This window comes from Pleuronectes platessa, chromosome 5, assembly GCF_947347685.1.
Source record: "Pleuronectes platessa chromosome 5, fPlePla1.1, whole genome shotgun sequence".
Taxonomy (NCBI): Eukaryota; Metazoa; Chordata; class Actinopteri; order Pleuronectiformes; family Pleuronectidae; genus Pleuronectes; species Pleuronectes platessa.
In genome coordinates, this window is record NC_070630.1 from 20,165,939 (window position 1) to 20,187,123 (window position 21,185).

At 41.5% G+C, this 21,185-nt stretch overlaps 29 non-coding genes across 29 annotated transcripts; all 29 read right to left on the reverse strand.

Moving 5' to 3' along the window:
- Positions 1 to 1,653: 1,653 nt before the first annotated feature.
- trnal-cag (transfer RNA leucine (anticodon CAG)) lies at positions 1,654 to 1,736 on the reverse strand. The gene has a single exon. It is a non-coding gene; the product is annotated as a tRNA-Leu (tRNA).
- Positions 1,737 to 2,008: 272 nt separating this feature from the next.
- On the reverse strand, positions 2,009 to 2,080 carry trnaq-cug (transfer RNA glutamine (anticodon CUG)). The gene has a single exon. It is a non-coding gene; the product is annotated as a tRNA-Gln (tRNA).
- Positions 2,081 to 2,559: 479 nt separating this feature from the next.
- Positions 2,560 to 2,631, reverse strand: trnaq-cug (transfer RNA glutamine (anticodon CUG)). The gene has a single exon. It is a non-coding gene; the product is annotated as a tRNA-Gln (tRNA).
- Positions 2,632 to 3,110: 479 nt separating this feature from the next.
- On the reverse strand, positions 3,111 to 3,182 carry trnaq-cug (transfer RNA glutamine (anticodon CUG)). Its single transcript has one exon. It is a non-coding gene; the product is annotated as a tRNA-Gln (tRNA).
- Positions 3,183 to 3,337: 155 nt separating this feature from the next.
- Positions 3,338 to 3,420, reverse strand: trnal-cag (transfer RNA leucine (anticodon CAG)). The gene has a single exon. It is a non-coding gene; the product is annotated as a tRNA-Leu (tRNA).
- Positions 3,421 to 3,692: 272 nt separating this feature from the next.
- On the reverse strand, positions 3,693 to 3,764 carry trnaq-cug (transfer RNA glutamine (anticodon CUG)). Its single transcript has one exon. It is a non-coding gene; the product is annotated as a tRNA-Gln (tRNA).
- Positions 3,765 to 4,757: 993 nt separating this feature from the next.
- trnaq-cug (transfer RNA glutamine (anticodon CUG)) lies at positions 4,758 to 4,829 on the reverse strand. The gene has a single exon. It is a non-coding gene; the product is annotated as a tRNA-Gln (tRNA).
- A 993-nt stretch (positions 4,830 to 5,822) lies between these two features.
- On the reverse strand, positions 5,823 to 5,894 carry trnaq-cug (transfer RNA glutamine (anticodon CUG)). Its single transcript has one exon. It is a non-coding gene; the product is annotated as a tRNA-Gln (tRNA).
- Positions 5,895 to 7,177: 1,283 nt separating this feature from the next.
- trnal-cag (transfer RNA leucine (anticodon CAG)) lies at positions 7,178 to 7,260 on the reverse strand. Its single transcript has one exon. It is a non-coding gene; the product is annotated as a tRNA-Leu (tRNA).
- Positions 7,261 to 7,532: 272 nt separating this feature from the next.
- On the reverse strand, positions 7,533 to 7,604 carry trnaq-cug (transfer RNA glutamine (anticodon CUG)). Its single transcript has one exon. It is a non-coding gene; the product is annotated as a tRNA-Gln (tRNA).
- A 479-nt stretch (positions 7,605 to 8,083) lies between these two features.
- Positions 8,084 to 8,155, reverse strand: trnaq-cug (transfer RNA glutamine (anticodon CUG)). Its single transcript has one exon. It is a non-coding gene; the product is annotated as a tRNA-Gln (tRNA).
- A 993-nt stretch (positions 8,156 to 9,148) lies between these two features.
- Positions 9,149 to 9,220, reverse strand: trnaq-cug (transfer RNA glutamine (anticodon CUG)). The gene has a single exon. It is a non-coding gene; the product is annotated as a tRNA-Gln (tRNA).
- Positions 9,221 to 10,611: 1,391 nt separating this feature from the next.
- On the reverse strand, positions 10,612 to 10,694 carry trnal-cag (transfer RNA leucine (anticodon CAG)). Its single transcript has one exon. It is a non-coding gene; the product is annotated as a tRNA-Leu (tRNA).
- Positions 10,695 to 10,966: 272 nt separating this feature from the next.
- Positions 10,967 to 11,038, reverse strand: trnaq-cug (transfer RNA glutamine (anticodon CUG)). Its single transcript has one exon. It is a non-coding gene; the product is annotated as a tRNA-Gln (tRNA).
- A 1,503-nt stretch (positions 11,039 to 12,541) lies between these two features.
- trnaq-cug (transfer RNA glutamine (anticodon CUG)) lies at positions 12,542 to 12,613 on the reverse strand. Its single transcript has one exon. It is a non-coding gene; the product is annotated as a tRNA-Gln (tRNA).
- Positions 12,614 to 12,768: 155 nt separating this feature from the next.
- Positions 12,769 to 12,851, reverse strand: trnal-cag (transfer RNA leucine (anticodon CAG)). The gene has a single exon. It is a non-coding gene; the product is annotated as a tRNA-Leu (tRNA).
- A 245-nt stretch (positions 12,852 to 13,096) lies between these two features.
- On the reverse strand, positions 13,097 to 13,168 carry trnaq-cug (transfer RNA glutamine (anticodon CUG)). The gene has a single exon. It is a non-coding gene; the product is annotated as a tRNA-Gln (tRNA).
- Positions 13,169 to 13,323: 155 nt separating this feature from the next.
- On the reverse strand, positions 13,324 to 13,406 carry trnal-cag (transfer RNA leucine (anticodon CAG)). Its single transcript has one exon. It is a non-coding gene; the product is annotated as a tRNA-Leu (tRNA).
- A 272-nt stretch (positions 13,407 to 13,678) lies between these two features.
- trnaq-cug (transfer RNA glutamine (anticodon CUG)) lies at positions 13,679 to 13,750 on the reverse strand. Its single transcript has one exon. It is a non-coding gene; the product is annotated as a tRNA-Gln (tRNA).
- A 155-nt stretch (positions 13,751 to 13,905) lies between these two features.
- trnal-cag (transfer RNA leucine (anticodon CAG)) lies at positions 13,906 to 13,988 on the reverse strand. Its single transcript has one exon. It is a non-coding gene; the product is annotated as a tRNA-Leu (tRNA).
- A 274-nt stretch (positions 13,989 to 14,262) lies between these two features.
- Positions 14,263 to 14,334, reverse strand: trnaq-cug (transfer RNA glutamine (anticodon CUG)). Its single transcript has one exon. It is a non-coding gene; the product is annotated as a tRNA-Gln (tRNA).
- Positions 14,335 to 15,323: 989 nt separating this feature from the next.
- trnaq-cug (transfer RNA glutamine (anticodon CUG)) lies at positions 15,324 to 15,395 on the reverse strand. The gene has a single exon. It is a non-coding gene; the product is annotated as a tRNA-Gln (tRNA).
- Positions 15,396 to 16,678: 1,283 nt separating this feature from the next.
- On the reverse strand, positions 16,679 to 16,761 carry trnal-cag (transfer RNA leucine (anticodon CAG)). The gene has a single exon. It is a non-coding gene; the product is annotated as a tRNA-Leu (tRNA).
- Positions 16,762 to 17,034: 273 nt separating this feature from the next.
- On the reverse strand, positions 17,035 to 17,106 carry trnaq-cug (transfer RNA glutamine (anticodon CUG)). The gene has a single exon. It is a non-coding gene; the product is annotated as a tRNA-Gln (tRNA).
- Positions 17,107 to 17,585: 479 nt separating this feature from the next.
- On the reverse strand, positions 17,586 to 17,657 carry trnaq-cug (transfer RNA glutamine (anticodon CUG)). Its single transcript has one exon. It is a non-coding gene; the product is annotated as a tRNA-Gln (tRNA).
- A 994-nt stretch (positions 17,658 to 18,651) lies between these two features.
- trnaq-cug (transfer RNA glutamine (anticodon CUG)) lies at positions 18,652 to 18,723 on the reverse strand. The gene has a single exon. It is a non-coding gene; the product is annotated as a tRNA-Gln (tRNA).
- A 155-nt stretch (positions 18,724 to 18,878) lies between these two features.
- trnal-cag (transfer RNA leucine (anticodon CAG)) lies at positions 18,879 to 18,961 on the reverse strand. The gene has a single exon. It is a non-coding gene; the product is annotated as a tRNA-Leu (tRNA).
- A 272-nt stretch (positions 18,962 to 19,233) lies between these two features.
- Positions 19,234 to 19,305, reverse strand: trnaq-cug (transfer RNA glutamine (anticodon CUG)). The gene has a single exon. It is a non-coding gene; the product is annotated as a tRNA-Gln (tRNA).
- A 993-nt stretch (positions 19,306 to 20,298) lies between these two features.
- Positions 20,299 to 20,370, reverse strand: trnaq-cug (transfer RNA glutamine (anticodon CUG)). Its single transcript has one exon. It is a non-coding gene; the product is annotated as a tRNA-Gln (tRNA).
- Positions 20,371 to 21,185: the final 815 nt, after the last annotated feature.

Consider the following 21,185-nt stretch of genomic DNA (forward strand, 5'->3'; position numbering starts at 1 on the left):
CTAGTAAAGATATCGGCAAATGTGAGTTTTAAAAAGTTGAAGCCAAATGTGAGATTTAAAAAGTTGAAACAATCAAAAGGCCTCGGGTGCAAATATCTTGCCTGTAGAGATGATGAAAGAGATATCAAAGTTTTAGCAAGCCTAATGTGGAGTCAATCAGTGTTGTTCAGGTGCTGACCTTGACTATGTAGAAAGGTAAGAGTGCTATAAATGTAGTACATCTTTAACTGTAGGTCCCACCGAGATTTGAACTCGGATCACTGGATTCAGTTGTGGTAATCTGAGGCCCGCAAGCCAATCTCATCCACCAGTTAGATGCTTGGAGAGATGCTGTGAATAGAATTCAAAATGTGTTTGCAAAGGAAAACACCCGATGCAGTTAATCTCTCCAGTGACCAAGTAACTGCATAGGTAAGCTGTCAGAAGTTGGATTTGAACCCAGCGCCTTAGACCGCTCGGCCATCCTGACTACTAAAACCTATAAATAAGCCCAAAAAATTCGATCAAAAGCTAGTAAAGATATCGGCAAATGTGAGTTTTAAAAAGTTGAAGCCAAATGTGAGATTTAAAAAGTTGAAACAATCAAAAGGCCTCGGGTGCAAATATCTTGCCTATTGAGATGATGAAAGAGATATCAAAGTTTTAGCAAGCCTAATGTGGAGTCAATCAGTGTTGTTCAGGTGCTGACCTTGACTATGTAGAAAGGTAAGAGTGCTATAAATGTAGTACATCTTTAACTGTAGGTCCCACCGAGATTTGAACTCAGATCACTGGATTCAGTTGTGGTAATCTGAGGCCCGCAAGCCAATCTCATCCACCAGTTAGATGCTTGGAGAGATGCTGTGAATAGAATTCAAAATGTGTTTGCAAAGGAAAACACCCGATGCAGTTAATCTCTCCAATGACCAAGTAACTGCATAGGTAAGCTGTCAGAAGTTGGATTTGAACCCAGCGCCTTAGACCGCTCGGCCATCCTGACTACTAAAACATATAAATAAGCCCAAAAAATTCGATCAAAAGCTAGTAAAGATATCGGCAAATGTGAGTTTTAAAAAGTTGAAGCCAAATGTGAGATTTAAAAAGTTGAAACAATCAAAAGGCCTCGGGTGCAAATATCTTGCCTGTAGAGATGATGAAAGAGATATCAAAGTTTTAGCAAGCCTAATGTGGAGTCAATCAGTGTTGTTCAGGTGCTGACCTTGACTATGTAGAAAGGTAAGAGTGCTATAAATGTGGTACATCTTTAACTGTAGGTCCCACCGAGATTTGAACTCGGATCACTGGATTCAGTTGTGGTAATCTGAGGCCCGCAAGCCAATCTCATCCACCAGTTAGATGCTTGGAGAGATGCTGTGAATAGAATTCAAAATGTGTTTGCAAAGGAAAACACCCGATGCAGTTAATCTCTCCAGTGACCAAGTAACTGCATAGGTAAGCTGTCAGATGCTTGGAGAGATGCTGTGAATAGAATTCAAAATGTGTTTGCAAAGGAAAACACGCGATGCAGTTAATCTCTCCAGTGACCAAGTAACTGCATAGGTAAGCTGTCAGATGCTTGGAGAGATGCTGTGAATAGAATTCAAAATGTGTTTGCAAAGGAAAACACGCGATGCAGTTAATCTCTCCAGTGACCAAGTAACTGCATAGGTAAGCTGTCAGAAGTGGGATTTGAACCCACGCCTCCAATGGAGACTGCGACCTGAACGCAGCGCCTTAGACCGCTCGGCCATCCTGACTACTAAAACATATAAATAAGCCCAAAAAATTCGATCAAAAGCTAGTAAAGATATCGGCAAATGTGAGTTTTAAAAAGTTGAAGACAAATGTGAGATTTAAAAAGTTGAAACAATCAAAAGGCCTCGGGTGCAAATATCTTGCCTATTGAGATGATGAAAGAGATATCAAAGTTTTAGCAAGCCTAATGTGGAGTCAATCAGTGTTGTTCAGGTGCTGACCTTGACTATGTAGAAAGGTAAGAGTGCTATAAATGTGGTACATCTTTAACTGTAGGTCCCACCGAGATTTGAACTCGGATCACTGGATTCAGAGTCCAGAGTGCTAGCCATTACACCATGGAACCCTGTTCAGTTGAGGTAATCTGAGGCCCGCAAGCCCATCTCATCCACAAGTTAGATGCTTGGAGAGATGCTGTGAATAGAATTCAAAATGTGTTTGCAAAGGAAAACACCCGATGCAGTTAATCTCTCCAGTGACCAAGTAACTGCATAGGTAAGCTGTCAGAAGTTGGATTTGAACCCAGCGCCTTAGACCGCTCGGCCATCCTGACTACTAAAACATATAAATAAGCCCAAAAAAATCGATCAAAAGCTAGTAAAGATATCGGCAAATGTGAGTTTTAAAAAGTTGAAGCCAAATGTGAGATTTAAAAAGTTGAAACAATCAAAAGGCCTCGGGTGCAAATATCTTGCCTATTGAGATGATGAAAGAGATATCAAAGTTTTAGCAAGCCTAATGTGGAGTCAATCAGTGTTGTTCAGGTGCTGACCTTGACTATGTAGAAAGGTAAGAGTGCTATAAATGTGGTACATCTTTAACTGTAGGTCCCACCGAGATTTGAACTCGGATCACTGGATTCAGAGTCCAGAGTGCTAGCCATTACACCATGGAACCCTGTTCAGTTGAGGTAATCTGAGGCCCGCAAGCCCATCTCATCCACAAGTTAGATGCTTGGAGAGATGCTGTGAATAGAATTCAAAATGTGTTTGCAAAGGAAAACACCTGATGCAGTTAATCTCTCCAGTGACCAAGTAACTGCATAGGTAAGCTGTCAGAAGTTGGATTTGAACCCAGCGCCTTAGACCGCTCGGCCATCCTGACTACTAAAACATATAAATAAGCCCAAAAAATTCGATCAAAAGCTAGTAAAGATATCGGCAAATGTGAGTTTTAAAAAGTTGAAGCCAAATGTGAGATTTAAAAAGTTGAAACGATCAAAATGCCTCAGGTGCAAATATCTTGCCTATTGAGATGATGAAAGACATATCAAAGTTTTAGCAAGGCTGATGTGGAGTCAATCAGTGTTGTTCAGGTGCTGACCTTGACTATGTAGAAAGGTAAGAGTGCTATAAATGTGGTACATCTTTAACTGTAGGTCCCACCGAGATTTGAACTCGGATCACTGGATTCAGAGTCCAGAGTGCTAGCCATTACACCATGGAACCCTGTTCAGTTGAGGTAATCTTAGGCCCGCAACCCCATCTCATCCACCAGTTAGATGCTTGGAGAGATGCTGTGAATAGAATTCAAAATGTGTTTGCAAAGGAAAACACGCGATGCAGTTAATCTCTCCAGTGACCAAGTAAGTGCATAGGTAAGCTGTCAGAAGTGGGATTTGAACCCACGCCTCCAATGGAGACTGCGACCTGAACGCAGCGCCTTAGACCGCTCGGCCATCCTGACTACTAAAACATATAAATAAGCCCAAAAAATTCGATCAAAAGCTAGTAAAGATATCGGCAAATGTGAGTTTTAAAAAGTTGAAGCCAAATGTGAGATTTAAAAAGTTGAAACAATCAAAAGGCCTCGGGTGCAAATATCTTGCCTATTGAGATGATGAAAGAGATATCAAAGTTTTAGCAAGCCTAATGTGGAGTCAATCAGTGTTGTTCAGGTGCTGACCTTGACTATGTAGAAAGGTAAGAGTGCTATAAATGTGGTACATCTTTAACTGTAGGTCCCACCGAGATTTGAACTCAGATCACTGGATTCAGAGTCCAGAGTGCTAGCCATTACACCATGGAACCCTGTTCAGTTGAGGTAATCTGAGGCCCGCAAGCCCATCTCATCCACAAGTTAGATGCTTGGAGAGATGCTGTGAATAGAATTCAAAATGTGTTTGCAAAGGAAAACACCCGATGCAGTTAATCTCTCCAGTGACCAAGTAACTGCATAGGTAAGCTGTCAGAAGTTGGATTTGAACCCAGCGCCTTAGACCGCTCGGCCATCCTGACTACTAAAACATATAAATAAGCCCAAAAAATTTGATCAAAAGCTAGTAAAGATATCGGCAAATGTGAGTTTTAAAAAGTTGAAGCCAAATGTGAGATTTAAAAAGTTGAAACAATCAAAAGGCCTCGGGTGCAAATATCTTGCCTGTAGAGATGATGAAAGAGATATCAAAGTTTTAGCAAGCCTAATGTGGAGTCAATCAGTGTTGTTCAGGTGCTGACCTTGACTATGTAGAAAGGTAAGAGTGCTATAAATGTGGTACATCTTTAACTGTAGGTCCCACCGAGATTTGAACTCGGATCACTGGATTCAGGTGTGGTAATCTGAGGCCCGCAAGCCAATCTCATCCACCAGTTAGATGCTTGGAGAGATGCTGTGAATAGAATTCAAAATGTGTTTGCAAAGGAAAACACCCGATGCAGTTAATCTCTCCAGTGACCAAGTAACTGAATAGGTAAGCTGTCAGAAGTTGGATTTGAACCCACACCTCCAATGGAGACTGCGACCTGAAGGCAGCACCTTAGACCGCTCGGCCATCCTGACTAATCAAACATATAAATAAGCCCAAAAAATTCGATCAAAAGCTAGCAAAGATATCGGCAAATGTGAGATTTAAAAAGTTGAAACGATCAAAATGCCTCAGGTGTAAATATCTTGCCTATTGAGATGATGAAAGACATATCAAAGTTTTAGCAAGGCTGATGTGGAGTCAATCAGTGTTGTTCAGGTGCTGACCTTGACTATGTAGAAAGGTAAGAGTGCTATAAATGTGGTACATCTTTAACTGTAGGTCCCACCGAGATTTGAACTCAGATCACTGGATTCAGAGTCCAGAGTGCTAGCCATTACACCATGGAACCCTGTTCAGTTGAGGTAATCTGAGGCCCGCAAGCCCATCTCATCCACAAGTTAGATGCTTGGAGAGATGCTGTGAATAGAATTCAAAATGTGTTTGCAAAGGAAAACACCCGATGCAGTTAATCTCTCCAGTGACCAAGTAACTGCATAGGTAAGCTGTCAGAAGTTGGATTTGAACCCAGCGCCTTAGACCGCTCGGCCATCCTGACTACTAAAACATATAAATAAGCCCAAAAAATTTGATCAAAAGCTAGTAAAGATATCGGCAAATGTGAGTTTTAAAAAGTTGAAGCCAAATGTGAGATTTAAAAAGTTGAAACAATCAAAAGGCCTCGGGTGCAAATATCTTGCCTGTAGAGATGATGAAAGAGATATCAAAGTTTTAGCAAGCCTAATGTGGAGTCAATCAGTGTTGTTCAGGTGCTGACCTTGACTATGTAGAAAGGTAAGAGTGCTATAAATGTGGTACATCTTTAACTGTAGGTCCCACCGAGATTTGAACTCGGATCACTGGATTCAGGTGTGGTAATCTGAGGCCCGCAAGCCAATCTCATCCACCAGTTAGATGCTTGGAGAGATGCTGTGAATAGAATTCAAAATGTGTTTGCAAAGGAAAACACCCGATGCAGTTAATCTCTCCAGTGACCAAGTAACTGAATAGGTAAGCTGTCAGAAGTTGGATTTGAACCCACACCTCCAATGGAGACTGCGACCTGAAGGCAGCACCTTAGACCGCTCGGCCATCCTGACTAATCAAACATATAAATAAGCCCAAAAAATTCGATCAAAAGCTAGCAAAGATATCGGCAAATGTGAGATTTAAAAAGTTGAAACGATCAAAATGCCTCAGGTGTAAATATCTTGCCTATTGAGATGATGAAAGACATATCAAAGTTTTAGCAAGGCTGATGTGGAGTCAATCAGTGTTGTTCAGGTGCTGACCTTGACTATGTAGAAAGGTAAGAGTGCTATAAATGTGGTACATCTTTAACTGTAGGTCCCACCGAGATTTGAACTCGGATCACTGGATTCAGAGTCCAGAGTGCTAGCCATTACACCATGGAACCCTGTTCAGTTGAGGTAATCTGAGGCCTGCAAGCCCATCTCATCCACAAGTTAGATGCTTGGAGAGATGCTGTGAATAGAATTCAAAATGTGTTTGCAAAGGAAAACACCCGATGCAGTTAATCTCTCCAGTGACCAAGTAACTGCATAGGTAAGCTGTCAGAAGTTGGATTTGAACCCAGCGCCTTAGACCGCTCGGCCATCCTGACTACTAAAACATATAAATAAGCCCAAAAAATTCGATCAAAAGCTAGTAAAGATATCGGCAAATGTGAGTTTTAAAAAGTTGAAGCCAAATGTGAGATTTAAAAAGTTGAAACAATCAAAAGGCCTCGGGTGCAAATATCTTGCCTATTGAGATGATGAAAGAGATATCAAAGTTTTAGCAAGCCTAATGTGGAGTCAATCAGTGTTGTTCAGGTGCTGACCTTGACTATGTAGAAAGGTAAGAGTGCTATAAATGTAGTACATCTTTAACTGTAGGTCCCACCGAGATTTGAACTCGGATCACTGGATTCAGTTGTGGTAATCTGAGGCCCGCAAGCCAATCTCATCCACCAGTTAGATGCTTGGAGAGATGCTGTGAATAGAATTCAAAATGTGTTTGCAAAGGAAAACACCCGATGCAGTTAATCTCTCCAATGACCAAGTAACTGCATAGGTAAGCTGTCAGAAGTTGGATTTGAACCCAGCGCCTTAGACCGCTCGGCCATCCTGACTACTAAAACATATAAATAAGCCCAAAAAATTCGATCAAAAGCTAGTAAAGATATCGGCAAATGTGAGTTTTAAAAAGTTGAAGCCAAATGTGAGATTTAAAAAGTTGAAACAATCAAAAGGCCTCGGGTGCAAATATCTTGCCTGTAGAGATGATGAAAGAGATATCAAAGTTTTAGCAAGCCTAATGTGGAGTCAATCAGTGTTGTTCAGGTGCTGACCTTGACTATGTAGAAAGGTAAGAGTGCTATAAATGTGGTACATCTTTAACTGTAGGTCCCACCGAGATTTGAACTCGGATCACTGGATTCAGTTGTGGTAATCTGAGGCCCGCAAGCCAATCTCATCCACCAGTTAGATGCTTGGAGAGATGCTGTGAATAGAATTCAAAATGTGTTTGCAAAGGAAAACACCCGATGCAGTTAATCTCTCCAGTGACCAAGTAACTGCATAGGTAAGCTGTCAGATGCTTGGAGAGATGCTGTGAATAGAATTCAAAATGTGTTTGCAAAGGAAAACACGCGATGCAGTTAATCTCTCCAGTGACCAAGTAACTGCATAGGTAAGCTGTCAGAAGTGGGATTTGAACCCACGCCTCCAATGGAGACTGCGACCTGAACGCAGCGCCTTAGACCGCTCGGCCATCCTGACTACTAAAACATATAAATAAGCCCAAAAAATTCGATCAAAAGCTAGTAAAGATATCGGCAAATGTGAGTTTTAAAAAGTTGAAGCCAAATGTGAGATTTAAAAAGTTGAAACAATCAAAAGGCCTCGGGTGCAAATATCTTGCCTATTGAGATGATGAAAGAGATATCAAAGTTTTAGCAAGCCTAATGTGGAGTCAATCAGTGTTGTTCAGGTGCTGACCTTGACTATGTAGAAAGGTAAGAGTGCTATAAATGTGGTACATCTTTAACTGTAGGTCCCACCGAGATTTGAACTCGGATCACTGGATTCAGAGTCCAGAGTGCTAGCCATTACACCATGGAACCCTGTTCAGTTGAGGTAATCTGAGGCCCGCAAGCCCATCTCATCCACAAGTTACATGCTTGGAGAGATGCTGTGAATAGAATTCAAAATGTGTTTGCAAAGGAAAACACCCGATGCAGTTAATCTCTCCAGTGACCAAGTAACTGCATAGGTAAGCTGTCAGAAGTTGGATTTGAACCCAGCGCCTTAGACCGCTCGGCCATCCTGACTACTAAAACATATAAATAAGCCCAAAAAATTCGATCAAAAGCTAGTAAAGATATCGGCAAATGTGAGTTTTAAAAAGTTGAAGCCAAATGTGAGATTTAAAAAGTTGAAACAATCAAAAGGCCTCGGGTGCAAATATCTTGCCTATTGAGATGATGAAAGAGATATCAAAGTTTTAGCAAGCCTAATGTGGAGTCAATCAGTGTTGTTCAGGTGCTGACCTTGACTATGTAGAAAGGTAAGAGTGCTATAAATGTGGTACATCTTTAACTGTAGGTCCCACCGAGATTTGAACTCGGATCACTGGATTCAGAGTCCAGAGTGCTAGCCATTACACCATGGAACCCTGTTCAGTTGAGGTAATCTGAGGCCCGCAAGCCCATCTCATCCACAAGTTAGATGCTTGGAGAGATGCTGTGAATAGAATTCAAAATGTGTTTGCAAAGGAAAACACCCGATGCAGTTAATCTCTCCAGTGACCAAGTAACTGCATAGGTAAGCTGTCAGAAGTTGGATTTGAACCCAGCGCCTTAGACCGCTCGGCCATCCTGACTACTAAAACATATAAATAAGCCCAAAAAAATCGATCAAAAGCTAGTAAAGATATCGGCAAATGTGAGTTTTAAAAAGTTGAAGCCAAATGTGAGATTTAAAAAGTTGAAACAATCAAAAGGCCTCGGGTGCAAATATCTTGCCTATTGAGATGATGAAAGAGATATCAAAGTTTTAGCAAGCCTAATGTGGAGTCAATCAGTGTTGTTCAGGTGCTGACCTTGACTATGTAGAAAGGTAAGAGTGCTATAAATGTGGTACATCTTTAACTGTAGGTCCCACCGAGATTTGAACTCGGATCACTGGATTCAGTTGTGGTAATCTGAGGCCCGCAAGCCAATCTCATCCACCAGTTAGATGCTTGGAGAGATGCTGTGAATAGAATTCAAAATGTGTTTGCAAAGGAAAACACCCGATGCAGTTAATCTCTCCAGTGACCAAGTAACTGCATAGGTAAGCTGTCAGAAGTTGGATTTGAACCCCCACCTCCAATGGAGACTGCGACCTGAAGGCAGCACCTTAGACCGCTCGGCCATCCTGACTACTCAAACATATAAATAAGCCCAAAAAATTCGATCAAAAGCTAGCAAAGATATCGGCAAATGTGAGATTTAAAAAGTTGAAACGATCAAAATGCCTCAGGTGCAAATATCTTGCCTATTGAGATGATGAAAGACATATCAAAGTTTTAGCAAGGCTGATGTGGAGTCAATCAGTGTTGTTCAGGTGCTGACCTTGACTATGTAGAAAGGTAAGAGTGCTATAAATGTGGTACATCTTTAACTGTAGGTCCCACCGAGATTTGAACTCGGATCACTGGATTCAGAGTCCAGAGTGCTAGCCATTACACCATGGAACCCTGTTCAGTTGAGGTAATCTGAGGCCCGCAAGCCCATCTCATCCACAAGTTAGATGCTTGGAGAGATGCTGTGAATAGAATTCAAAATGTGTTTGCAAAGGAAAACACCCGATGCAGTTAATCTCTCCAATGACCAAGTAACTGCATAGGTAAGCTGTCAGAAGTTGGATTTGAACCCAGCGCCTTAGACCGCTCGGCCATCCTGACTACTAAAACATATAAATAAGCCCAAAAAATTCGATCAAAAGCTAGTAAAGATATCGGCAAATGTGAGTTTTAAAAAGTTGAAGCCAAATGTGAGATTTAAAAAGTTGAAACAATCAAAAGGCCTCGGGTGCAAATATCTTGCCTGTAGAGATGATGAAAGAGATATCAAAGTTTTAGCAAGCCTAATGTGGAGTCAATCAGTGTTGTTCAGGTGCTGACCTTGAATATGTAGAAAGGTAAGAGTGCTATAAATGTAGTACATCTTTAACTGTAGGTCCCACCGAGATTTGAACTCGGATCACTGGATTCAGTTGTGGTAATCTGAGGCCCGCAAGCCAATCTCATCCACCAGTTAGATGCTTGGAGAGATGCTGTGAATAGAATTCAAAATGTGTTTGCAAAGGAAAACACCCGATGCAGTTAATCTCTCCAATGACCAAGTAACTGCATAGGTAAGCTGTCAGAAGTTGGATTTGAACCCAGCGCCTTAGACCGCTCGGCCATCCTGACTACTAAAACATATAAATAAGCCCAAAAAATTCGATCAAAAGCTAGTAAAGATATCGGCAAATGTGAGTTTTAAAAAGTTGAAGCCAAATGTGAGATTTAAAAAGTTGAAACAATCAAAAGGCCTCGGGTGCAAATATCTTGCCTGTAGAGATGATGAAAGAGATATCAAAGTTTTAGCAAGCCTAATGTGGAGTCAATCAGTGTTGTTCAGGTGCTGACCTTGACTATGTAGAAAGGTAAGAGTGCTATAAATGTGGTACATCTTTAACTGTAGGTCCCACCGAGATTTGAACTCGGATCACTGGATTCAGTTGTGGTAATCTGAGGCCCGCAAGCCAATCTCATCCACCAGTTAGATGCTTGGAGAGATGCTGTGAATAGAATTCAAAATGTGTTTGCAAAGGAAAACACCCGATGCAGTTAATCTCTCCAGTGACCAAGTAACTGCATAGGTAAGCTGTCAGATGCTTGGAGAGATGCTGTGAATAGAATTCAAAATGTGTTTGCAAAGGAAAACACGCGATGCAGTTAATCTCTCCAGTGACCAAGTAACTGCATAGGTAAGCTGTCAGATGCTTGGAGAGATGCTGTGAATAGAATTCAAAATGTGTTTGCAAAGGAAAACACGCGATGCAGTTAATCTCTCCAGTGACCAAGTAACTGCATAGGTAAGCTGTCAGAAGTGGGATTTGAACCCACGCCTCCAATGGAGACTGCGACCTGAACGCAGCGCCTTAGACCGCTCGGCCATCCTGACTACTAAAACATATAAATAAGCCCAAAAAATTCGATCAAAAGCTAGTAAAGATATCGGCAAATGTGAGTTTTAAAAAGTTGAAGCCAAATGTGAGATTTAAAAAGTTGAAACAATCAAAAGGCCTCGGGTGCAAATATCTTGCCTATTGAGATGATGAAAGAGATATCAAAGTTTTAGCAAGCCTAATGTGGAGTCAATCAGTGTTGTTCAGGTGCTGACCTTGACTATGTAGAAAGGTAAGACTGCTATAAATGTGGTACATCTTTAACTGTAGGTCCCACCGAGATTTGAACTCGGATCACTGGATTCAGAGTCCAGAGTGCTAGCCATTACACCATGGAACCCTGTTCAGTTGAGGTAATCTGAGGCCCGCAAGCCCATCTCATCCACAAGTTAGATGCTTGGAGAGATGCTGTGAATAGAATTCAAAATGTGTTTGCAAAGGAAAACACCCGATGCAGTTAATCTCTCCAATGACCAAGTAACTGCATAGGTAAGCTGTCAGAAGTTGGATTTGAACCCAGCGCCTTAGACCGCTCGGCCATCCTGACTACTAAAACATATAAATAAGCCCAAAAAATTCGATCAAAAGCTAGTAAAGATATCGGCAAATGTGAGTTTTAAAAAGTTGAAGCCAAATGTGAGATTTAAAAAGTTGAAACAATCAAAAGGCCTCGGGTGCAAATATCTTGCCTGTAGAGATGATGAAAGAGATATCAAAGTTTTAGCAAGCCTAATGTGGAGTCAATCAGTGTTGTTCAGGTGCTGTCCTTGACTATGTAGAAAGGTAAGAGTGCTATAAATGTAGTACATCTTTAACTGTAGGTCCCACCGAGATTTGAACTCGGATCACTGGATTCAGTTGTGGTAATCTGAGGCCCGCAAGCCAATCTCATCCACCAGTTAGATGCTTGGAGAGATGCTGTGAATAGAATTCAAAATGTGTTTGCAAAGGAAAACACCCGATGCAGTTAATCTCTCCAATGACCAAGTAACTGCATAGGTAAGCTGTCAGAAGTTGGATTTGAACCCAGCGCCTTAGACCGCTCGGCCATCCTGACTACTAAAACATATAAATAAGCCCAAAAAATTCGATCAAAAGCTAGTAAAGATATCGGCAAATGTGAGTTTTAAAAAGTTGAAGCCAAATGTGAGATTTAAAAAGTTGAAACAATCAAAAGGCCTCGGGTGCAAATATCTTGCCTGTAGAGATGATGAAAGAGATATCAAAGTTTTAGCAAGCCTAATGTGGAGTCAATCAGTGTTGTTCAGGTGCTGACCTTGACTATGTAGAAAGGTAAGAGTGCTATAAATGTGGTACATCTTTAACTGTAGGTCCCACCGAGATTTGAACTCGGATCACTGGATTCAGTTGTGGTAATCTGAGGCCCGCAAGCCAATCTCATCCACCAGTTAGATGCTTGGAGAGATGCTGTGAATAGAATTCAAAATGTGTTTGCAAAGGAAAACACCCGATGCAGTTAATCTCTCCAGTGACCAAGTAACTGCATAGGTAAGCTGTCAGAAGTTGGATTTGAACCCCCACCTCCAATGGAGACTGCGACCTGAAGGCAGCACCTTAGACCGCTCGGCCATCCTGACTACTCAAACATATAAATAAGCCCAAAAAATTCGATCAAAAGCTAGCAAAGATATCGGCAAATGTGAGATTTAAAAAGTTGAAACGATCAAAATGCCTCAGGTGCAAATATCTTGCCTATTGAGATGATGAAAGACATATCAAAGTTTTAGCAAGGCTGATGTGGAGTCAATCAGTGTTGTTCAGGTGCTGACCTTGACTATGTAGAAAGGTAAGAGTGCTATAAATGTGGTACATCTTTAACTGTAGGTCCCACCGAGATTTGAACTCGGATCACTGGATTCAGAGTCCAGAGTGCTAGCCATTACACCATGGAACCCTGTTCAGTTGAGGTAATCTTAGGCCCGCAACCCCATCTCATCCACCAGTTAGATGCTTGGAGAGATGCTGTGAATAGAATTCAAAATGTGTTTGCTAAGGAAAAAACCCGATGCAATTAATCTCTCCAGTGACCAAGTAACTGCATAGGTAAGCTGTCAGAAGTGGGATTTGAACCCACGCCTCCAATGGAGACTGCGACCTGAACGCAGCGCCTTAGACTGCTCGGCCATCCTGACTACTCAAACATATAAATAAGCCCAAAAAATTAGATCAAAAGCTAGCAAAGATATCGGCAAATGTGAGATTTAAAAAGTTGAAACGATCAAAATGCCTCAGGTGCAAATATCTTGCCTATTGAGATGATGAAAGACATATCAAAGTTTTAGCAAGGCTGATGTGGAGTCAATCAGTGTTGTTCAGGTGCTGACCTTGACTATGTAGAAAGGTAAGAGTGCTATAAATGTGGTACATCTTTAACTGTAGGTCCCACCGAGATTTGAACTCGGATCACTGGATTCAGAGTCCAGAGTGCTAGCCATTACACCATGGAACCCTGTTCAGTTGAGGTAATCTTAGGCCCGCAACCCCATCTCATCCACCAGTTAGATGCTTGGAGAGATGCTGTGAATAGAATTCAAAATGTGTTTGCAAAGGAAAACACGCGATGCAGTTAATCTCTCCAGTGACCAAGTAACTGCTTAGGTAAGCTGTCAGAAGTGGGATTTAAACCCACGCCTCCAATGGAGACTGCGACCTGAACGCAGCGCCTTAGACCGCTCGGCCATCCTGACTACTAAAACATATAAATAAGCCCAACAAATTCGATCAAAAGCTAGTAAAGATATGGGCAAATGTGAGTTTTAAAAAGTTGAAGCCAAATGTGAGATTTAAAAAGTTGAAACAATCAAAAGGGCTCGGGTGCAAATATCTTGCCTGTAGAGATGATGAAAGAGATATCAAAGTTTTAGCAAGCCTAATGTGGAGTCAATCAGTGTTGTCCAGGTGCTGACCTTGACTATGTAGAAAGGTAAGAGTGCTATAAATGTGGTACATCTTTAACTGTAGGTCCCACCGAGATTTGAACTCGGATCACTGGATTCAGAGTCCAGAGTGCTAGCCATTACACCATGGAACCCTGTTCAGTTGAGGTAATCTTAGGCCCGCAACCCCATCTCATCCACCAGTTAGATGCTTGGAGAGATGCTGTGAATAGAATTCAAAATGTGTTTGCAAAGGAAAACACGCGATGCAGTTAATCTCTCCAGTGACCAAGTAACTGCATAGGTAAGCTGTCAGAAGTGGGATTTGAACCCACGCCTCCAATGGAGACTGCGACCTGAACGCAGCGCCTTAGACCGCTCGGCCATCCTGACTACTAAAACATATAAATAAGCCCAAAAAATTCGATCGAAAGCTAGTAAAGATATCGGCAAATGTGAGTTTTAAAAAGTTGAAGCCAAATGTGAGATTTAAAAAGTTGAAACAATCAAAAGGCCTCGGGTGCAAATATCTTGCCTATTGAGATGATGAAAGAGATATCAAAGTTTTAGCAAGCCTAATGTGGGGAGTCAATCAGTGTTGTTCAGGTGCTGACCTTGACTATGTAGAAAGGTAAGAGTGCTATAAATGTGGTACATCTTTAACTGTAGGTCCCACCGAGATTTGAACTCGGATCACTGGATTCAGAGTCCAGAGTGCTAGCCATTACACCATGGAACCCTGTTCAGTTGAGGTAATCTGAGGCCCGCAAGCCCATCTCATCCACAAGTTAGATGCTTGGAGAGATGCTGTGAATAGAATTCAAAATGTGTTTGCAAAGGAAAACACCCGATGCAGTTAATCTCTCCAGTGACCAAGTAACTGCATAGGTAAGCTGTCAGAAGTTGGATTTGAACCCAGCGCCTTAGACCGCTCGGCCATCCTGACTACTAAAACATATAAATAAGCCCAAAAAATTCGATCAAAAGCTAGTAAAGATATCGGCAAATGTGAGTTTTAAAAAGTTGAAGCCAAATGTGAGATTTAAAAAGTTGAAACAATCAAAAGGCCTCGGGTGCAAATATCTTGCCTGTAGAGATGATGAAAGAGATATCAAAGTTTTAGCAAGCCTAATGTGGAGTCAATCAGTGTTGTTCAGGTGCTGACCTTGACTATGTAGAAAGGTAAGAGTGCTATAAATGTAGTACATCTTTAACTGTAGGTCCCACCGAGATTTGAACTCGGATCACTGGATTCAGTTGTGGTAATCTGAGGCCCGCAAGCCAATCTCATCCACCAGTTAGATGCTTGGAGAGATGCTGTGAATAGAATTCAAAATGTGTTTGCAAAGGAAAACACCCGATGCAGTTAATCTCTCCAGTGACCAAGTAACTGCATAGGTAAGCTGTCAGAAGTTGGATTTGAACCCAGCGCCTTAGACCGCTCGGCCATCCTGACTACTAAAACATATAAATAAGCCCAAAAAATTCGATCAAAAGCTAGTAAAGATATCGGCAAATGTGAGTTTTAAAAAGTTGAAGCCAAATGTGAGATTTAAAAAGTTGAAACAATCAAAAGGCCTCGGGTGCAAATATCTTGCCTATTGAGATGATGAAAGAGATATCAAAGTTTTAGCAAGCCTAATGTGGAGTCAATCAGTGTTGTTCAGGTGCTGACCTTGACTATGTAGAAAGGTAAGAGTGCTATAAATGTGGTACATCTTTAACTGTAGGTCCCACCGAGATTTGAACTCGGATCACTGGATTCAGAGTCCAGAGTGCTAGCCATTACACCATGGAACCCTGTTCAGTTGAGGTAATCTGAGGCCCGCAAGCCCATCTCATCCACAAGTTAGATGCTTGGAGAGATGCTGTGAATAGAATTCAAAATGTGTTAGCAAAGGAAAACACCCGATGCAGTTAATCTCTCCAGTGACCAAGTAACTGCATAGGTAAGCTGTCAGAAGTTGGATTTGAACCCAGCGCCTTAGACCACTCGGCCATCCTGACTACTAAAACATATAAATAAGCCCAAAAAATTCGATCAAAAGCTAGTAAAGATATCGGCAAATGTGAGTTTTAAAAAGTTGAAGCCAAATGTGAGATTTAAAAAGTTGAAACAATCAAAAGGCCTCGGGTGCAAATATCTTGCCTGTAGAGATGATGAAAGAGATATCAAAGTTTTAGCAAGCCTAATGTGGAGTCAATCAGTGTTGTTCAGGTGCTGACCTTGACTATGTAGAAAGGTAAGAGTGCTATAAATGTAGTACATCTTTAACTGTAGGTCCCACCGAGATTTGAACTCGGATCACTGGATTCAGTTGTGGTAATCTGAGGCCCGCAAGCCAATCTCATCCACCAGTTAGATGCTTGGAGAGATGCTGTGAATAGAATTCAAAATGTGTTTGCAAAGGAAAACACCCGATGCAGTTAATCTCTCCAATGACCAAGTAACTGCATAGGTAAGCTGTCAGAAGTTGGATTTGAACCCAGCGCCTTAGACCGCTCGGCCATCCTGACTACTAAAACATATAAATAAGCCCAAAAAATTCGATCAAAAGCTAGTAAAGATATCGGCAAATGTGAGTTTTAAAAAGTTGAAGCCAAATGTGAGATTTAAAAAGTTGAAACAATCAAAAGGCCTCGGGTGCAAATATCTTGCCTGTAGAGATGATGAAAGAGATATCAAAGTTTTAGCAAGCCTAATGTGGAGTCAATCAGTGTTGTTCAGGTGCTGACCTTGACTATGTAGAAAGGTAAGAGTGCTATAAATGTGGTACATCTTTAACTGTAGGTCCCACCGAGATTTGAACTCGGATCACTGGATTCAGTTGTGGTAATCTGAGGCCCGCAAGCCAATCTCATCCACCAGTTAGATGCTTGGAGAGATGCTGTGAATAGAATTCAAAATGTGTTTGCAAAGGAAAACACCCGATGCAGTTAATCTCTCCAGTGACCAAGTAACTGCATAGGTAAGCTGTCAGATGCTTGGAGAGATGCTGTGAATAGAATTCAAAATGTGTTTGCAAAGGAAAACACGCGATGCAGTTAATCTCTCCAGTGACCAAGTAACTGCATAGGTAAGCTGTCAGAAGTGGGATTTGAACCCACGCCTCCAATGGAGACTGCAACCTGAACGCAGCGCCTTAGACCGCTCGGCCATCCTGACTACTAAAACATATAAATAAGCCCAAAGAAATTCGATCAAAAGCTAGTAAAGATATCGGCAAATGTGAGTTTTAAAAAGTTGAAGCCAAATGTGAGATTTAAAAAGTTGAAACAATCAAAAGGCCTCGGGTGCAAATATCTTGCCTATTGAGATGATGAAAGAGATATCAAAGTTTTAGCAAGCCTAATGTGGAGTCAATCAGTGTTGTTCAGGTGCTGACCTTGACTATGTAGAAAGGTAGCAGTGCTATAAATGTGGTACATCTTTAACTGTAGGTCCCACCGAGATTTGAACTCGGATCACTGGATTCAGAGTCCAGAGTGCTAGCCATTACACCATGGAACCCTGTTCAGTTGAGGTAATCTGAGGCCCACAAGCCCATCTCATCCACAAGTTAGATGCTTGGAGAGATGCTGTGAATAGAATTCAAAATGTGTTTGCAAAGGAAAACACCCGATGCAGTTAATCTCTCCAGTGACCAAGTAACTGCATAGGTAAGCTGTCAGAAGTTGGATTTGAACCCAGCGCCTTAGACCGCTCGGCCATCCTGACTACTAAAACATATAAATAAGCCCAAAAAAATCGATCAAAAGCTAGTAAAGATATCGGCAAATGTGAGTTTTAAAAAGTTGAAGCCAAATGTGAGATTTAAAAAGTTGAAACAATCAAAAGGCCTCGGGTGCAAATATCTTGCCTATTGAGATGATGAAAGAGATATCAAAGTTTTAGCAAGCCTAATGTGGAGTCAATCAGTGTTGTTCAGGTGCTGACCTTGACTATGTAGAAAGGTAAGAGTGCTATAAATGTGGTACATCTTTAACTGTAGGTCCCACCGAGATTTGAACTCGGATCACTGGATTCAGAGTCCAGAGTGCTAGCCATTACACCATGGAACCCTGTTCAGTTGAGGTAATCTGAGGCCCGCAAGCCCATCTCATCCACAAGTTAGATGCTTGGAGAGATGCTGTGAATAGAATTCAAAATGTGTTTGCAAAGGAAAACACCTGATGCAGTTAATCTCTCCAGTGACCAAGTAACTGCATAGGTAAGCTGTCAGAAGTTGTATTTGAACCCAGCGCCTTAGACCGCTCGGCCATCCTGACTACTAAAACATATAAATAAGCCCAAAAAATTCGATCAAAAGCTAGTAAAGATATCGGCAAATGTGAGTTTTAAAAAGTTGAAGCCAAATGTGAGATTTAAAAAGTTGAAACAATCAAAAGGCCTCGGGTGCAAATATCTTGCCTATTGAGATGATGAAAGAGATATCAAAGTTTTAGCAAGCCTAATGTGGAGTCAATCAGTGTTGTTCAGGTGCTGACCTTGACTATGTAGAAAGGTAAGACTGCTATAAATGTGGTACATCTTTAACTGTAGGTCCCACCGAGATTTGAACTCGGATCACTGGATTCAGTTGTGGTAATCTGAGGCCCGCAAGCCAATCTCATCCACCAGTTAGATGCTTGGAGAGATGCTGTGAATAGAATTCAAAATGTGTTTGCAAAGGAAAACACCCGATGCAGTTAATCTCTCCAGTGACCAAGTAACTGCATAGGTAAGCTGTCAGAAGTTGGATTTGAACCCACACCTCCAATGGAGACTTGCGACCTGAAGGCAGCACCTTAGACCGCTCGGCCATCCTGACTAATCAAACATATAAATAAGCCCAAAAAATTCGATCAAAAGCTAGCAAAGATATCGGCAAATGTGAGATTTAAAAAGTTGAAACGATCAAAATGCCTCAGGTGCAAATATCTTGCCTATTGAGATGATGAAAGACATATCAAAGTTTTAGCAAGGCTGATGTGGAGTCAATCAGTGTTGTTCAGGTGCTGACCTTGACTATGTAGAAAGGTAAGAGTGCTATAAATGTGGTACATCTTTAACTGTAGGTCCCACCGAGATTTGAACTCGGATCACTGGATTCAGAGTCCAGAGTGCTAGCCATTACACCATGGAACCCTGTTCAGTTGAGGTAATCTTAGGCCCGCAACCCCATCTCATCCACCAGTTAGATGCTTGGAGAGATGCTGTGAATAGAATTCAAAATGTGTTTGCAAAGGAAAACACGCGATGCAGTTAATCTCTCCAGTGACCAAGTAAGTGCATAGGTAAGCTGTCAGAAGTGGGATTTGAACCCACGCCTCCAATGGAGACTGCGACCTGAACGCAGCGCCTTAGACCGCTCGGCCATCCTGACTACTAAAACATATAAATAAGCCCAAAAAATTCGATCAAAAGCTAGTAAAGATATCGGCAAATGTGAGTTTTAAAAAGTTGAAGCCAAATGTGAGATTTAAAAAGTTGAAACAATCAAAAGGCCTCGGGTGCAAATATCTTGCCTATTGAGATGATGAAAGAGATATCAAAGTTTTAGCAAGCCTAATGTGGAGTCAATCAGTGTTGTTCAGGTGCTGACCTTGACTATGTAGAAAGGTAAGAGTGCTATAAATGTGGTACATCTTTAACTGTAGGTCCCACCGAGATTTGAACTCAGATCACTGGATTCAGAGTCCAGAGTGCTAGCCATTACACCATGGAACCCTGTTCAGTTGAGGTAATCTGAGGCCCGCAAGCCCATCTCATCCACAAGTTTGATGCTTGGAGAGATGCTGTGAATAGAATTCAAAATGTGTTTGCAAAGGAAAACACCCGATGCAGTTAATCTCTCCAGTGACCAAGTAACTGCATAGGTAAGCTGTCAGAAGTTGGATTTGAACCCAGCGCCTTAGACCGCTCGGCCATCCTGACTACTAAAACATATAAATAAGCCCAAAAAATTTGATCAAAAGCTAGTAAAGATATCGGCAAATGTGAGTTTTAAAAAGTTGAAGCCAAATGTGAGATTTAAAAAGTTGAAACAATCAAAAGGCCTCGGGTGCAAATATCTTGCCTGTAGAGATGATGAAAGAGATATCAAAGTTTTAGCAAGCCTAATGTGGAGTCAATCAGTGTTGTTCAGGTGCTGACCTTGACTATGTAGAAAGGTAAGAGTGCTATAAATGTGGTACATCTTTAACTGTAGGTCCCACCGAGATTTGAACTCGGATCACTGGATTCAGGTGTGGTAATCTGAGGCCCGCAAGCCAATCTCATCCACCAGTTAGATGCTTGGAGAGATGCTGTGAATAGAATTCAAAATGTGTTTGCAAAGGAAAACACCCGATGCAGTTAATCTCTCCAGTGACCAAGTAACTGAATAGGTAAGCTGTCAGAAGTTGGATTTGAACCCACACCTCCAATGGAGACTGCGACCTGAAGGCAGCACCTTAGACCGCTCGGCCATCCTGACTAATCAAACATATAAATAAGCCCAAAAAATTCGATCAAAAGCTAGCAAAGATATCGGCAAATGTGAGATTTAAAAAGTTGAAACGATCAAAATGCCTCAGGTGCAAATATCTTGCCTATTGAGATGATGAAAGACATATCAAAGTTTTAGCAAGGCTGATGTGGAGTCAATCAGTGTTGTTCAGGTGCTGACCTTGACTATGTAGAAAGGTAAGAGTGCTATAAATGTGGTACATCTTTAACTGTAGGTCCCACCGAGATTTGAACTCGGATCACTGGATTCAGAGTCCAGAGTGCTAGCCATTACACCATGGAACCCTGTTCAGTTGAGGTAATCTGAGGCCTGCAAGCCCATCTCATCCACAAGTTAGATGCTTGGAGAGATGCTGTGAATAGAATTCAAAATGTGTTTGCAAAGGAAAACACGCGATGCAGTTAATCTCTCCAGTGACCAAGTAACTGCATAGGTAAGCTGTCAGAAGTTGGATTTGAACCCAGCGCCTTAGACCGCTCGGCCATCCTGACTACTAAAACATATAAATAAGCCCAAAAAATTCGATCAAAAGCTAGTAAAGATATCGGCAAATGTGAGTTTTAAAAAGTTGAAGCCAAATGTGAGATTTAAAAAGTTGAAACAATCAAAAGGCCTCGGGTGCAAATATCTTGCCTGTAGAGATGATGAAAGAGATATCAAAGTTTTAGCAAGCCTAATGTGGAGTCAATCAGTGTTGTTCAGGTGCTGACCTTGACTATGTAGAAAGGTAAGAGTGCTATAAATGTAGTACATCTTTAACTGTAGGTCCCACCGAGATTTGAACTCGGATCACTGGATTCAGTTGTGGTAATCTGAGGCCCGCAAGCCAATCTCATCCACCAGTTAGATGCTTGGAGAGATGCTGTGAATAGAATTCAAAATGTGTTTGCAAAGGAAAACACCCGATGCAGTTAATCTCTCCAGTGACCAAGTAACTGCATAGGTAAGCTGTCAGAAGTTGGATTTGAACCCAGCGCCTTAGACCGCTCGGCCATCCTGACTACTAAAACATATAAATAAGCCCAAAAAATTCGATCAAAAGCTAGTAAAGATATCGGCAAATGTGAGTTTTAAAAAGTTGAAGCCAAATGTGAGATTT